The following is a 13542-nucleotide window of genomic DNA, read 5'->3' as shown; positions in this document are numbered from 1 at the left end:
TGGGGCTGCTGGAGAGGCAGGAGCCAGCAGGGGTTGAGGAGCTGCTGGGGACACTGCAGCGGCTGGGACTGCCTGAGTTGGAGGGGCTGCCACAGTGGCTGGGGCCACCAGGGCCACTGCAGCAGCTGGGGCAACTGGGGCTAGAGGAGCTGCCAGAGTGGCTGGGGCTGTCAGAGGCTTGGGTGGTGATGAGCAAGCGGCTCATGGCAGGAGAGCCCAGAAGCTCTGCTCTGTAAACACTGCAATGAGCCCGCTGCTGAGCTCTCTCCTGAGCCTGCTGTGTTCCTCCCAAGCCTCGGACGGAGCACTCCCTAGTGCATCTTGCAAGGTGCCTCCACTCCTGCAGATTTGGATTTAAAGGACTTTCAACATTAACAGACACCCCTTCCCCCATTAGTCCATTAAATAGAGGGTTTACGATATTTTTCAAAGTAACAGGTGCTTGGGAGAGCATCATTTTTCCGTTCTGCTTTCTAAGAGTGTGAAAAAAAAAACCAGACAGAGGATAGTTAGACCATCCACCTCCATGATCCCCATATGGTCAGAGAAGCCACTGTTCAGCAATTCCTCTTCTTCACTCAAGTTTTTCATAGCAATTCCAAGTCCTTTGAATCTGGAAGTGCGAAATCTAAATGCTGAAGCCCACCTCTCATGTATGGAAGTACACAGTGTTCTCCCACTAGTTCTGGGTATAGCAATGCATGTTTTAAATGATAAATTTTATAGAAAACATTCCCAAATGTCAAAGAATCCCTTGAGGTAAAGCAAACTTCTTAGCTGTGTGAAACTGAAGTCCAGTAAATATTTTAACTGCCTGACTTCATACTCGTATCTCTAAGAGAAAGTGATATAAGAAAATAATTTGTTTTAAAAACTTTACTACTTTAACTGCACCAGGATGGAATAACTATTTTACTAGCACTTGCTACAGCACTTTATGATAAAGTGCTAAATTTAGTTGTTGGGCTTTTTGGTTTTAAATGGCGTGGTGTTTCTTTCTTTTCAAAACAAGATACATTTTAAGTTAAAAAAAAACAGTCTGATGAAAGCATGGGGAGCGTACATCCCATAGGTTCATTTAGTACAATCAACTTCAATTAAAACTAAATGTGCAGCAAATGAAGAATGAGAAAGGTCAAACACAATAGATCTTTATCTGTTTAAACCACAAATCTTATTATGAGACTTAATTTAACAAAAATCACATTTGCCTTTATAGCCATCTATTAAATCAGTGTTGCTTGCTTAATAAGGCTATGCATCACTCAAAACTTCAACATTACATGTATCTTCAGATTCGTCACATGTTTGTAAAAACCAGCAAGAATTCAGATTGGCTTCAAAAACACAGGAAAATCAAACATAGCATTGCTTGTAACAAAATGTAAAATGATCAGCTTCTAATTTTAGCTGAAATCTCGACGTAGTCAACACCAAACTCTCCTTTATTTCCTGTTAGTAGCATTTATATTCCCCTCAACTAAAGCCTTGCTTAATAAAAGTCACAACTGACCATCCCCAAAGTCTCCAGTAAAAACAAAAACTAGGAAAATACCCCAAGCAAGATAATAAAAATACAAACTGTTGATTAAACTTTTACAGTGGGGTATTTTTTGCAAATAAAGGCAACGTGAAACATCATTTTCCTACTATCTTAGACAACACTAGTTCTATCTTGCCCAGAGAACTCAGTGTTAGATACAGCAACAACCTAAACCATGGACATGTTATAAAACCCCCTTTCTTTTGTTTGATCACTAATTATTTATATATACCAAATTCTCAGGTTCTATAATTTGGCATAATTCCATTTATGTTATAATCTTTAGTCCAAATCCATAGTGCCTTAAGGGTACACACACCTTCTGATACATAAACCATGCCAATCAAAAATTAGAAGACACTCATCCAGCGATCAATTAAATCAGAAATAAATGAGTTTTCAAGTCTTTCAAGGGAAGATACTGTTCCTGTACTAACAGGACTGTTCAAAATATTAATGGGGGCATAATAAAAGCACAAATATGGGAGGACTGGGGGAGAGGAGACAAATGATGCAATCACGGAGAAAGCCTGGACAGAACATGAGGTACAGAGGAAGGTGATACAGAAGGCTTTTAAGACCGATCTTCATAAAAAAAGGGAGGGAAACTGCAGACAGAAAAGAAGTGAGGTAACTTCTGTTGACAGATCGCTGTAGTGTAGATGTAACCAAAGAGCAGAAATGTTTTAATTGTCAGAGAGCCTGCAAAATAACTGTAGAATTGCTCCTGCGAGCATGCAGGAGTTACAGCATATGCATAACAAATTCCAATACCTCCTCATAGAAGTGCAGTAAATCTGAAGAAAAACAGTTTGCATGGAATTAGAAACTATCCAGGGAAGCCACAAAGCAGTTTCAAATCCCTTCTCAATTCCCTGGCTATTCTCCATTCCTTCCCTTAGCACAATATTTGCAAAAGAGTATTTGGAGGACTTGCAGTTAATTAGGGAATCTAAATGTCTGGCCTAGCCTGGAACTAATTCCCCCAAAAAACAAAGAGAAGTCCTGTGGCACATTATAGACTAACAGATTTATTCGAATACAAACTTTGGGGGGGCAAAGACCCACTTCATCAGATATTAATTTATAAGGTGCCACAGGACTTCTTGTTTTTGCGGATATACACACTAACATGGCTATCCCTCTGATATGTGAACTAATTCCCATGATTTCTCTCCCATCCTGAAGATCACTACAACTGATTGCCAAAATCCAATATTTGCTTAGAGTATCAGGTGCAGTAGATATTAACAACCTGCTTGATTCTGCTGGCTTTCGTGACTCCTTTAATAAAAACATAAAATATGCAGTTAGATTTTGGTAATTTCCACTTTTCTTCAACCTGTAGAGTGTGGATTAAATGCCTGAAAAGATACACAAAGCTGAGTCTTTTAGAAAATCTTCAGCTTGTGCTGAACTACTTAGAGACATACACGTTGAAGCTATGACTACATTACTGCAATCTGCTGACACAAGTTTTTGTTGGAAGACACCGTCCAACAAAACTTCTGTAAATGGATTGTGGTCAAACTGCCAAGTGGATGGCAAGAGCGATCTGTTTTGTCGTCAGAGAGCACATGAGCTGCCCAGCTGCTCTCTCGAAAAAATGGTCAACTGGAAGCACATCAGACAGGGCTGCCCAGAAGCCCAGTCTGTCAACAGAGAGCCCTTAGGAACATCCAGACCAGATTTATGTCAACAGATCTCTGTAGACAAAGGCACCATGCCTCCTGGGGAGTAGGATAAGACTGTCGACAAAAGTGCTGCATTCTGTCCATTTACTGTCTATTGAATGCCTTGGGAATCTGGACACTCCCCAGGTTTCATTGACAAAACACCAGTTTTGTTGACAAAACCCTCTAGGGTAGACATAGCCCAAGTGACTACAGCAGAACCTCAGAGTTACAGAGTTATGAACTGACCAGTCCAACACACACCTTATTTGGAATATGCAATCAGGCAGCAGCAGACAAAACAAAACTAACCAAAAAAGAAAAACCCTCCCCAGAAACTACTAAACTTCTAAAATAACGTAAAGAAAAAGTAGCATTTTTTCTCTTTGTGGTAAAGTTGTAAAGCTGCATTAAATCAATATTCAACAGTAAACTTTGGAAGACCAATCTCAGTTTTGTTCAGAGTTATGAACATTTCAGAGGTATTAACAACTTTCAGTCCCAAGGACTCTGAGGTTCTATTGTATGCTAAATTTGAAAGACTTCTCAACATTGCTGACTATTGTTTTTTTAAGCTAAAACTATAAATAACTAGCATTTTTATCACCCAAATGCAAAATTTCACATTCACACCACATGCCCTAACTCTCAGTTTCCTTAGTTTATGTTTACTAATTAATATCACTCAACGTTATGTGGGATCTCACAGAGCCTTGCAGCCTCATTATACTCCTCACATAAGCAAGGAAGTGGGAATATAGGAGCAGGTGAGAAAAAACTGTCATCCTGCTTAACTGAGACAATTTGTTCTGTCCTATTAAAAGCAGACTCCAAAAATGACATAGCGTCATTTCCTACTGGCTTATTTTTACTTCTACAAAAAGCAAAACTCTTCTGTATCAAAATTCTGCTGGGATCATGACAGTGTTTCCAAGATGCTTGTTGACAATTTTTTCCTTACTCCATCCCACAACTGGACTTGTTTTACCTAGGCAAGTTGTCCCTCTGGTAGATGTGATTTGCTGCTGGTGCTGCATTTAGCCCAGATTGATTTTTTTTTTTCACCTAGGCCACATCTACACTACAGAGGTTTGTCAACAAAACTGGGCTTTTGTTAACAAAACTCATGGAGCGTCTACACCCAAAATGTGTTTTGTGGACAGTCTCTTGACAAAACAGACCACTTTCCTCAACAGCCTCATCCCTCTCTGTGTTGAGGAATAACGCTTCTGTTGACAGAGCACTGTCAACAAAAGCACAAGGTAGGCACTCTGGGCCCCCTCCGTTGACAGACAGGTCCTCCATGATGTCAGCCAGCTGGAGCCAGGAGGCCCCAGAAACAGGGCTCTATGGCTTGTGACTATGGAGGACCGTTAAAGCACAGGGAGCCCTGTTCCAGGAAGCGGACAGCGTGGAAGCTGCCCAGGCTCTAAGTTGTTGGCAGCTGCACCCCAGCACCTAACAGCAGCAGCCAGAGTGACGGTACAGGCAGCCAGAGGCATGCCCCCTGGGCTTCCCAAGCCCTCCAGGAACCCCACTAAGGGATCGCAAGAGCCACGCCAGGCCACAAAAGAGCTGGTGCCCTCCTGGTCCAGGGCAGAACTCAAGGACTAGCTGGCCCTGTGGGAAGACAAGGCCGAGCTGCTGGACCTGTCAGCCAAGTGGCGCAACGCACTGGGCTATGCCCACGTCACTGAAGCCCTGGCAGAGCGTGGCCACAATGCCTGCACTTTGGAGCAAGGGCGGACAAAGGTGATAGCGCTCCGCCAGGGCTATATGAGGACCCAGGACATGAGGTGGCAGTTGGGTGCAGTGACAGCAACATACCCCGTTTAGGAGGAGTTCACCAGCTCCTGGGGGTGAAGATGGCTCCCCTTGCAAGCGCACTCTGAATACAGGGGAGGTGTCCCCCCATCACAGCCTGAGCTAGAGCCCCAGCAGGCACCCACCGCCCAGGAAGACTCCAATGTTTCAAGCAAGGGGGTCCTGATAATCTCCCTGCAGTCTGGGCAAATTCCAGGGCACTCTCAGACCTATTTGAAGGATCAGGTGAGTACCACACGGACACACACTCTGGGTGTGGGGGGTGGGCAGGTGGAAGCTACAGGTCAGACGCAGGGGCAGCACTCTCACCAGTGGACAGCACCCTGGGCCACACATGTGTTTGTGGCAGGGGGAGGGTCGCCGTGTGCGCTGCTCGTTCACCATCTACCCTGGCACTCCTCAGCAGTCATACACCCTCTGGGCCACAGCCTCATTGGGTGGAGGTGCTGGAGCAGGTTGACACGTTCCTGTGTGGCAGGGGCTGCCACTCACAGTGGGTGGTGAGACATGCCCTTGGGGGCCGTGTGGCAGGAGGGACTCCCCATGTTCCCCTTTCTCCTTACAGCTGCAGAATCAGAGGGCCATGACAGACCGTCCCACAGCCTGCTAGGGTCAGCCAGTCCCATGACTGGACTAGAACTGGATAGCCCCGGAGCACCACCCACCCTGTTGGTTCCAGAATATAAGAAAGAAGACGGGTGAGATAATATCTTTTATTAAACCAACTTCTGTCAGTGTGAGAGGCAAGCTTCTGAGCCACACAGAACTGCTCTTTATGGCTTGAAAGCTTGTTTCCTCACCAATGGTACTTGTAAAATGGGCACCCCTGCCAAACTCAAGTAAGCATGCAGATATAGTTTGCCATTTAAATTGTTCCCTTCTGTCGTAGAGTCTATTAGAGTAAGAGAAAGATGTCCACCAAATATCAGTTTGTAAGAAAAACTATGTCTTAATTGGAATGAAGGGTCCTGTGTCACCTTATAGACTAAGAGAAAAGTTTTCAGCATGAGCTTTGGTGAGCACAGACTCACTTCATCCTGTCTGTGCTCACGAAAGCTCATGCTCAAAACTTTTCTGTTAGTCTATAAGGTGCCACAGGACCCTTCGTTGATGTTACAGATCCAAACTAACACGGCTACCCCTCCGATACTATGTCTTAATTGTACTATATAAGCCGTCCTAGATCACTAAATCTCTTCTTTCTTAAATCAACTTTTTAACTGAAAATTTAAAAAGAAAAAAAAAAAGCCCTGAAGTCGTATTTGAAGGGTAATTTTAAATTATCCCAACTGGGAATACAGACAATTAGATTTTAGAGTGATTATGTGATCTGCAAAGAGCAGAAAGAAAATTATCAAAAAGATTAACACACAATTTACACTAGCCATTGCTTGTAGGGACACCAAACCTTGTTCCCCCTCCCACTTTCATTTGATTGTTAAAGATCCCAAAATAATCCTGTTTATTTTGAAAAGGGCAGCATGTGTCAAGTCAGTTTCTTCTTTTAAAAACTGTAACAATTCAGTAATTTATCAGTGAAGGAGAAAAGTCACAAGACACCCTGTATAGCTTTTCTAAACAGAAATTAATATAATCCCTTTAATTATCAATCACTAAAACAAATATAGTAGCTATGACAGGGAGGTGCAGCTGTACATTACAGTTTCTCAGCTAAAAAGAAGCAAACAGCAAAAATAGGAAAGCCCAGCAGCAAATCAGTGAAAATAATTTTAATAGTAGTAAGAAAGTCTACCAAACACCTAACACTGCTGCATCCCTCTAATATTGGTATTTTGTTACCATTGATAAAAATATCATGTAAAATAATTTACCAGCAAAGCCACTATACACTTCAGCACTTCAGATATAAACAGTGCAGGGGAAGAGGAGAGATCACCCTGATTAAAGCTACTTCTATATATCTATTCAGTTAAAAAAGAGATTCTATAAACTCTAGTTCCATGAAAAGGTACAGTCATCTATATTCTCACAGCCAGTTTCAGTCTTCCAGAGGAGGGCGTAGAGAACAACTTGTGCCTCATAAAGTAAAGGCAAGAGCTAGGATTTTCAGTGTGACCCCCCACCCCCTTTTATAGGCATCAACTCATTTCAGTTTTCTCAGGCACAGGTGCCCAAAGTGGGAGGTGGGCTGTGAAATTTTGAAAAGGACACAGCATGATTGGCTGCTGGGTCTCAGGCTTATCTATCATTACTGTTTTGATGTATGGGTATTCACTTTTACATACCAATTAATAAAGTTTTTACATTCTGCATACTTACTTTCTTACACATACCAAAAGGTTTTGGTTTTTTTTTCGCATTTGAACATAACCAAAATTTCCATTGGTTTGGATTACATCAGACAGGTTGTCGGGGCCTAACTGCTGACTGCAGAGACAAAAAGTAGGGCCTGACATAAAAAGTTTGCTCACCCTTGTTTTAGGGAGTATTCTCTCGATACTCTTCCACCTATAAATATTGATCATCATCAAAAGTAATACTTTTAACTATCAGAGTACATATGGTGAAATAGAGCTTTACACTTACTGACAAATCTAATCCTTCCAAGCACATTGATACATTACTAAATGTTTAAATAATAGAAGATATCTGCCCTTCAGCAAAAGCCATTTTCAATATATAATTGCCTTCTAATGTGATAGTAGAAGAGAAGCAAAATGATTCTCTTCTATTTTATTACATCAAGGGAACCAGCAGACAGCGCTCCATGATACCTTCTTATGTAGCTTTTCTATAGCAGCTGGCAGCTTGCATCTTCACGTTTATCTTTTGCTCTCAGTGCTAAGAAGGGTTTAATAGTCTAACAAGGCATATGTGTTTTCTTGAGTCTTCTGAAAAGGTTTAACATTTTTTCCACTGCAGAATCTTTTTGCCATGAGAGGCTTTGTAAATTTTAAGTAAGTGTTGTCACATTTATTTTTTTCAAACCTCTGAAGGCTTTCCCTTTTCCTGATCTCCTCCCGCCCCAGCCTCTATTTAAATAAAACCATATTTTTAGAGTAATTTATTCTCCTAACTTTGGCATCAGTTTTTTAATACACATTTTTTTCATTTCTCCTCATCTGATGACAATTTTTTAACAACTAATATAACAGACATCAGAAGTTAGCAATGTCAAAAAAAGAACATTATTAACAATAGTTTATAACTTTAAGAAAACCCTAAATACAGGTGGTCCCCTATTCATGAACACATCGATTTCTGACCATTCGTACTTACTACCAACCTCCAATTCACCCCCTCCATGCACCCCAGCTCACCTCCCCCAGCGGGGGGCTCCAGTTGCATGCCTGGGACTCCCCTCCAACCCCTGCGGACCTGGGACCCAACCTCCCCAACCCCCATTTGGCCCCAGATCAGCACGCATGGGACTCCAACCTGCCCCCGCTCAAGCACCCTGCCCCGGTGCATCCCCGTTCAACCCCTCCCCTGGCTAACCCTGCCCCTGCAGCACTAACTCACCCCCCCACCTGGGGCTCCAACTTCAACCTGTGCCTGGGGCTCCAACTCTCATTCCCTGGTGGAGCTTCCACCACTCTCCACTCAACCACCGCACCCCAGTACACCCCCCATTCAACCCTCCCACCCAGCTCAACTCCTCCCTCCTGTGGCCCCAGCTCACACCCACCCCCCCGTGCTTGAAGCTTCGGCTGTCAGCCGCTGGTGGCATGTGCAGGGGCTCTATCCGTCCTGCCAGGTCAACCCACCCCCACATTGGTTCACCCCCATTCAATCTCCCCTCCACCAGGCTCAATGCTCCATCCCCAGCTGACCCGCCAGAAGCACATGTTGGGCTGTCAGCTGCCAGCGCACACAGGGCTCAAGCTGTTAGCCACTGCAGGTGCATGAGGCTGTACCCTGCCGCCAGGTAACCCCCCTCCCCGTCCCAGTTCACCCTGTTCAACCCCTTCAATCCCGCAAGGCCCCAGCTCTCACTCCCTGGCATGGTGGGGGGGTGCTTCAGCTTCAACCCATGCCTCGAGCTTCCAGCCCACGGTGCATGGGGCTCCAGCTCCAACCTCCCTACCCACCACCTCCGCAGCCCTGGCTCTAAACCCCTGGCTGGGCTCAATCACCGCCCCAACCCCCTGCTGCCCGGGTCCAACCCCCTGCAAGCCCCAGATCAACTGCGCCCTCCCACCACCCCTGCTTAACAGGGCGCCAACCCAAGCCCTCCCCAGCTTAGGTGAAATTCAAGGTAAGCAAGGGTTGTGTGGAATGCAACCCTCACATACCTGGAGGGACTACAGTATAAGGGTATTTCCGACTTATGACCAAATCCAGATACGACCAGGTGTTCAAAATGTAACCTGTTCGTAAGTCGGGGACTATCTGTACTTGATTTTGAATTTACATTTTATACACATAAAAACCTTTCATCTAGTGGAATCACAAAGTTCCTCATAAACTTCACTAATGGATTTTTTCCCCTCTGTGTAAGAATCAGTTTAGCCATAAATTAAGTAGTATCTTATATAGGGTGACAAGTGACAACAATTCAACAGCACCACACAACACTAAAGAACAGTTTAGGAGAGTAAGTAAAACAATAAAACAGGCAACTGAAACTAAAGCCAGAACGTAATATCTAAAAAAATGATCCAGACAGGGTTTCACATAAGACTTCTCACTCTTGTAAATAAAAATGTCATGGAATCTTCAATGACCATGAATGGTCAGGATCTCAAAGCTGTCCCTCATTTAAAGCATAATTGCTGATTAGCCTCAACATTGCTTCAGAAGCAACAGTATGACTAACCATATTCATTAACTACAAATGATTTTCTTCTTGGAGGTCTCCCATACTTAATTCAACCTTACTTATTCTATGAGTTCAAAGCCAGGCATTCTTGCATGTCATTTAATAGCTGCACGCAAATTTTACCATAGATAACACCACACCACCCCTGTTTGGGGTTGATGTGGCCAACAGTTTAAGTGATATTTTGTTAGTCAAACATGTTCTGGAGGTTCTTCCCCATTAATTTAATCTACACCTCCCCTAAAAAAAAAATCATGTGTGCCAGTTTTAGTGTCTGACAATAAAAAAATACATAAAATACTCAGGAAATTAGGAAGACTTGGTTAAGAACTGTAAGAATTGCTGGGAAGAATTATTTATGATTTATTTGTGCTACCCCTTGCATGTGAATCAGAAACAATACAAATAAACCCAAATGTCAGAAGGGATCCTGTTTATTCTGCCTTTCAGTTTCCCTCATCGTTCCCATGAACCAATGTATTTATGAAATGTGACTTTAAAATTACTCCTAGTATCAGCTCACAGACTCTCATTAGGAAAGTTTCCTCTGATGTTAGAATGGAATTACAGATACTCTATCATTTACATAATCACACAAAATTCAATTTACATTATGTAAAATAACTTCTGGTAGATCATTAGAACTCTTTATGTTATCGTACCAATGAAATAAAAACAAATATTTCAACAGCACTTTTAGCTGCATAGCTGCCCATTTGCTGAGAAAAGAGTTGGGGATTTCTTACATAACATATACTTACATCTTATAACAAGGCATATTACAGTGTTTTTTTCTATTTCCCACTTAACGGAAAGTAAAATTTTCAACAGTTGTCTTACAGTGTGTCTACATGGGTGCATCCAGGAAAGTTAATCTAAATTAACAGAAGAGGTGAATTTGAAGTTGATTAGTTAAACTGCACAAAGTGTATTTCCAATGGGAGCAGATCAAAGAGTTTTAATGCACAGTTACTGCACATTAGCAGGGTCTATACAGACACCTAATATAAATAAGTGTTAGACTGACCTACCTACATTGCTCACACTACAAAATTTTTTTCACTCTATGCATCTTAGTTAGGTCATCTTATTCCATAGATGCAAATACATCCACTGAATGTCTTCCATCAACCTAGCTTCAGCTGGATTACCTATACTAATGGAAAAATCCCTTCCATCAATGTAAGAAGTATCTATACTACATGACACAGCTGCAGCACATTAGCTATACTGCTGTAGCTGCTATGGAACAGACATACCCGTATTCAGCATGCTAGTTTGGGGTAGAGTCACATGCTAGCTTGTTGAGAACTCAGGCTATGGTTATACTATACCACTCGGTCAACAGAAGTTACTGTTGGAAGAGATTTCCCAACAAAACTTCTGTTGACAGAGTGCAGCCACACACAAAAGCAAATCAGAAGAGCACTCCACTCTGTCGACAGAACAGCCGGGCTGCCTGGCTGCTCTCTTGACAAAATAGACACCCAGAAGCACAGCAGATAGGGCTGCCCATCATTGTGGGTGCTCCGTCTGTTGAGAGAAGCTCTTGGGGGTGGGGGCGTGGGGGGGTGCAGGCAGTTACACAGCTGTTTTGTCGATAGAATCTGTCAACATCTACGTTACACCTCAAAGCATTGAGGCAGAATGCTGCCGGCCAAAAGTGCTGTGTTTTGTCAAGATACTGTCGATAAATCCCATTTTGTGTTTGCATGCTCCACGAGTTTTGCTGACAAAACTTGCTAGTGTAACTGTAGCCTAAATAATTATGTGAATAAGCCCTTAATGCCACTGAAAGTATTAAAACTGCTCAAGAGCTACAGCTGTACCACTGCAACAGCATAGCCTAAACCAGAGTTTCTCAACCTTTTTTTTTATATAGAGTATCCCTTTCAAAAAACAAAAACAAAAACCATACCCCAGAGTTCTCTTGTGTACCCTAAGGGCACATGTTCCATCCGTTGAGAAACATGATCCTAAGGTAATCTGAGGTCTCAAAACAAGTGACATTCAACCTTCCCATCTTACTGTACCCTTTTCAGGAGTAAGATTTGTTTTGCATACCACCAAGATACACCTCTCTCAAAAACTACTTACAAAAAAATGCACAAATATTACAGAAGACTTCTACTGAAAACTTGCTGACTTTCTACCAACTTATTATCAGATGAATGAACTGGAATTAGAAATACTGTACTTACATTTCAGCTTGAGGCATATGAAGCACTAGAAGAAAGTCATTGTCTGAATGAACTTTTAGATTATACTGACTTTGCTAGAGTTTTTTATGTAGGCTGTTGTAAAACTAATCCAAAAGCTATATGGGTTGCTGTACCCTCTGGAAGACCTCAGTGTACTCAAAAGCATGTGGCTGGGGCTGCCGAGGTGCTAGTAGTTAGTACCAGCAACTACTTGCACAAAAAAAGCACTGCAAGTAGGCATCTACTTACAGTAAAACCCCCAAGTTACACGGGGGTTGCTTTCCTGCAACCTCAACATAACTCAAATTTTTGCACAAGCTAGGGTGGGGAGCCAGGAACTACGCTGCCACTTGGTTCCCAGATCCCCGCCACTTGCAGGACCTGGGAAACTGACCAGCCCACCACTATGTCTGCTTCTCCCTGGCCTTCCACAGCCGCGTAACTGTCAGCCTGACAGCGGTGCTGCTGGGGGAAGGCAGGGAGAAAGGGCTGTTAGCCTGCTTAGCTGACCACAGCTGCAGGCAGCTAGGCAGGCGGACAGCTGCAGAGCAGTATCAAGTTGTGTTTACCTCACATTAAAGCAAGTTATGTGCAACTTGAAACCATGCATTTTGGGGGTTTACTGTATCTTTAAAAATCAGGCTCATGGCTCCTACCTTGAGAGCTTCCAGCCCAGCATAAATATTTAATAATATAGTAAAGCAGAGCAATTCAGATGCAAAAGGATATATGCTATGACAGTCACAAAGAAAATAAATTTGTGAAAAACAAGTTGTGAAGAAGAGGTGTTTCATACACAGGAGTAGGAGGGTGTTTCATGCAGAGGAGATGGCATGAAAGCAGGCACAAAGCTAACAATAAGAAGTAATAAATACTGCATTTAGAATGGAAGGTGACAGCAGAGAGACAGGGAGATAGAACTATACCAAGTCTTGACTGTTAGGACAGGAAGCTTATCGTTCATGTGTAAGTAGATCAAGCCAGTGAAGGGAAATGAGAGGGTAGTGATAAATGGCTTATGTGGACAAATGGCAGGAGTGAAACTTTTCAGTAGCACTGCTTTACATACATTGGGGCAGACAGGAGCAAAAACAGACTGGCTGAATTTAAGCACTGTATGAAACTAGGCTAACAGGGATGCAATTTGATCCAAAAATCTTTCTTTATTCAGATAGTCCAATGCATTGGACTACTGATGTCCTAGCCATCATTCCAGTGTCTCCAGATGAAACAGACAGGACCTCTGCAGCTTAACTTCTGAAAACTGAGCATGTTAATTGTTGATATGACATTATATCTCAAAGATTTACCACCTGTTGTAGATTTTGAATGATTTTCGTTTGTGAGTTTAAAGGGTTTTGTTTTTTATTGCTTGCATGTTAGAAAGCATCATACTCCCACCATGCCCCTTCTCTGTATGTTTGTGATGGAAGTGAGGGAGGGATAGACTGAGATGGGGAATAGGTGTGTAAAAAGAAAAAGAGAAAACTAGCTACAACTTCCAGCCTCCACTATCCA

General features: G+C 42.8%; 1 protein-coding gene across 6 annotated transcripts in view; it reads right to left on the bottom strand.

Annotated features, from left to right (window-relative positions):
* The window catches only part of VWA8 (von Willebrand factor A domain containing 8), a 279042-nt gene that overhangs the window by 110091 nt on the left and 155409 nt on the right, over positions 1-13542 (bottom strand). The window lies entirely within an intron of this gene.

The sequence above is a fragment of the Carettochelys insculpta genome, chromosome 1 (assembly GCF_033958435.1).
Source record: "Carettochelys insculpta isolate YL-2023 chromosome 1, ASM3395843v1, whole genome shotgun sequence".
Classification (NCBI taxonomy): Eukaryota; Metazoa; Chordata; order Testudines; family Carettochelyidae; genus Carettochelys; species Carettochelys insculpta.
The sequence above is the reverse complement of the archived record's forward strand: the minus strand, read 5'-3'. Positions and strand labels throughout refer to the sequence as shown.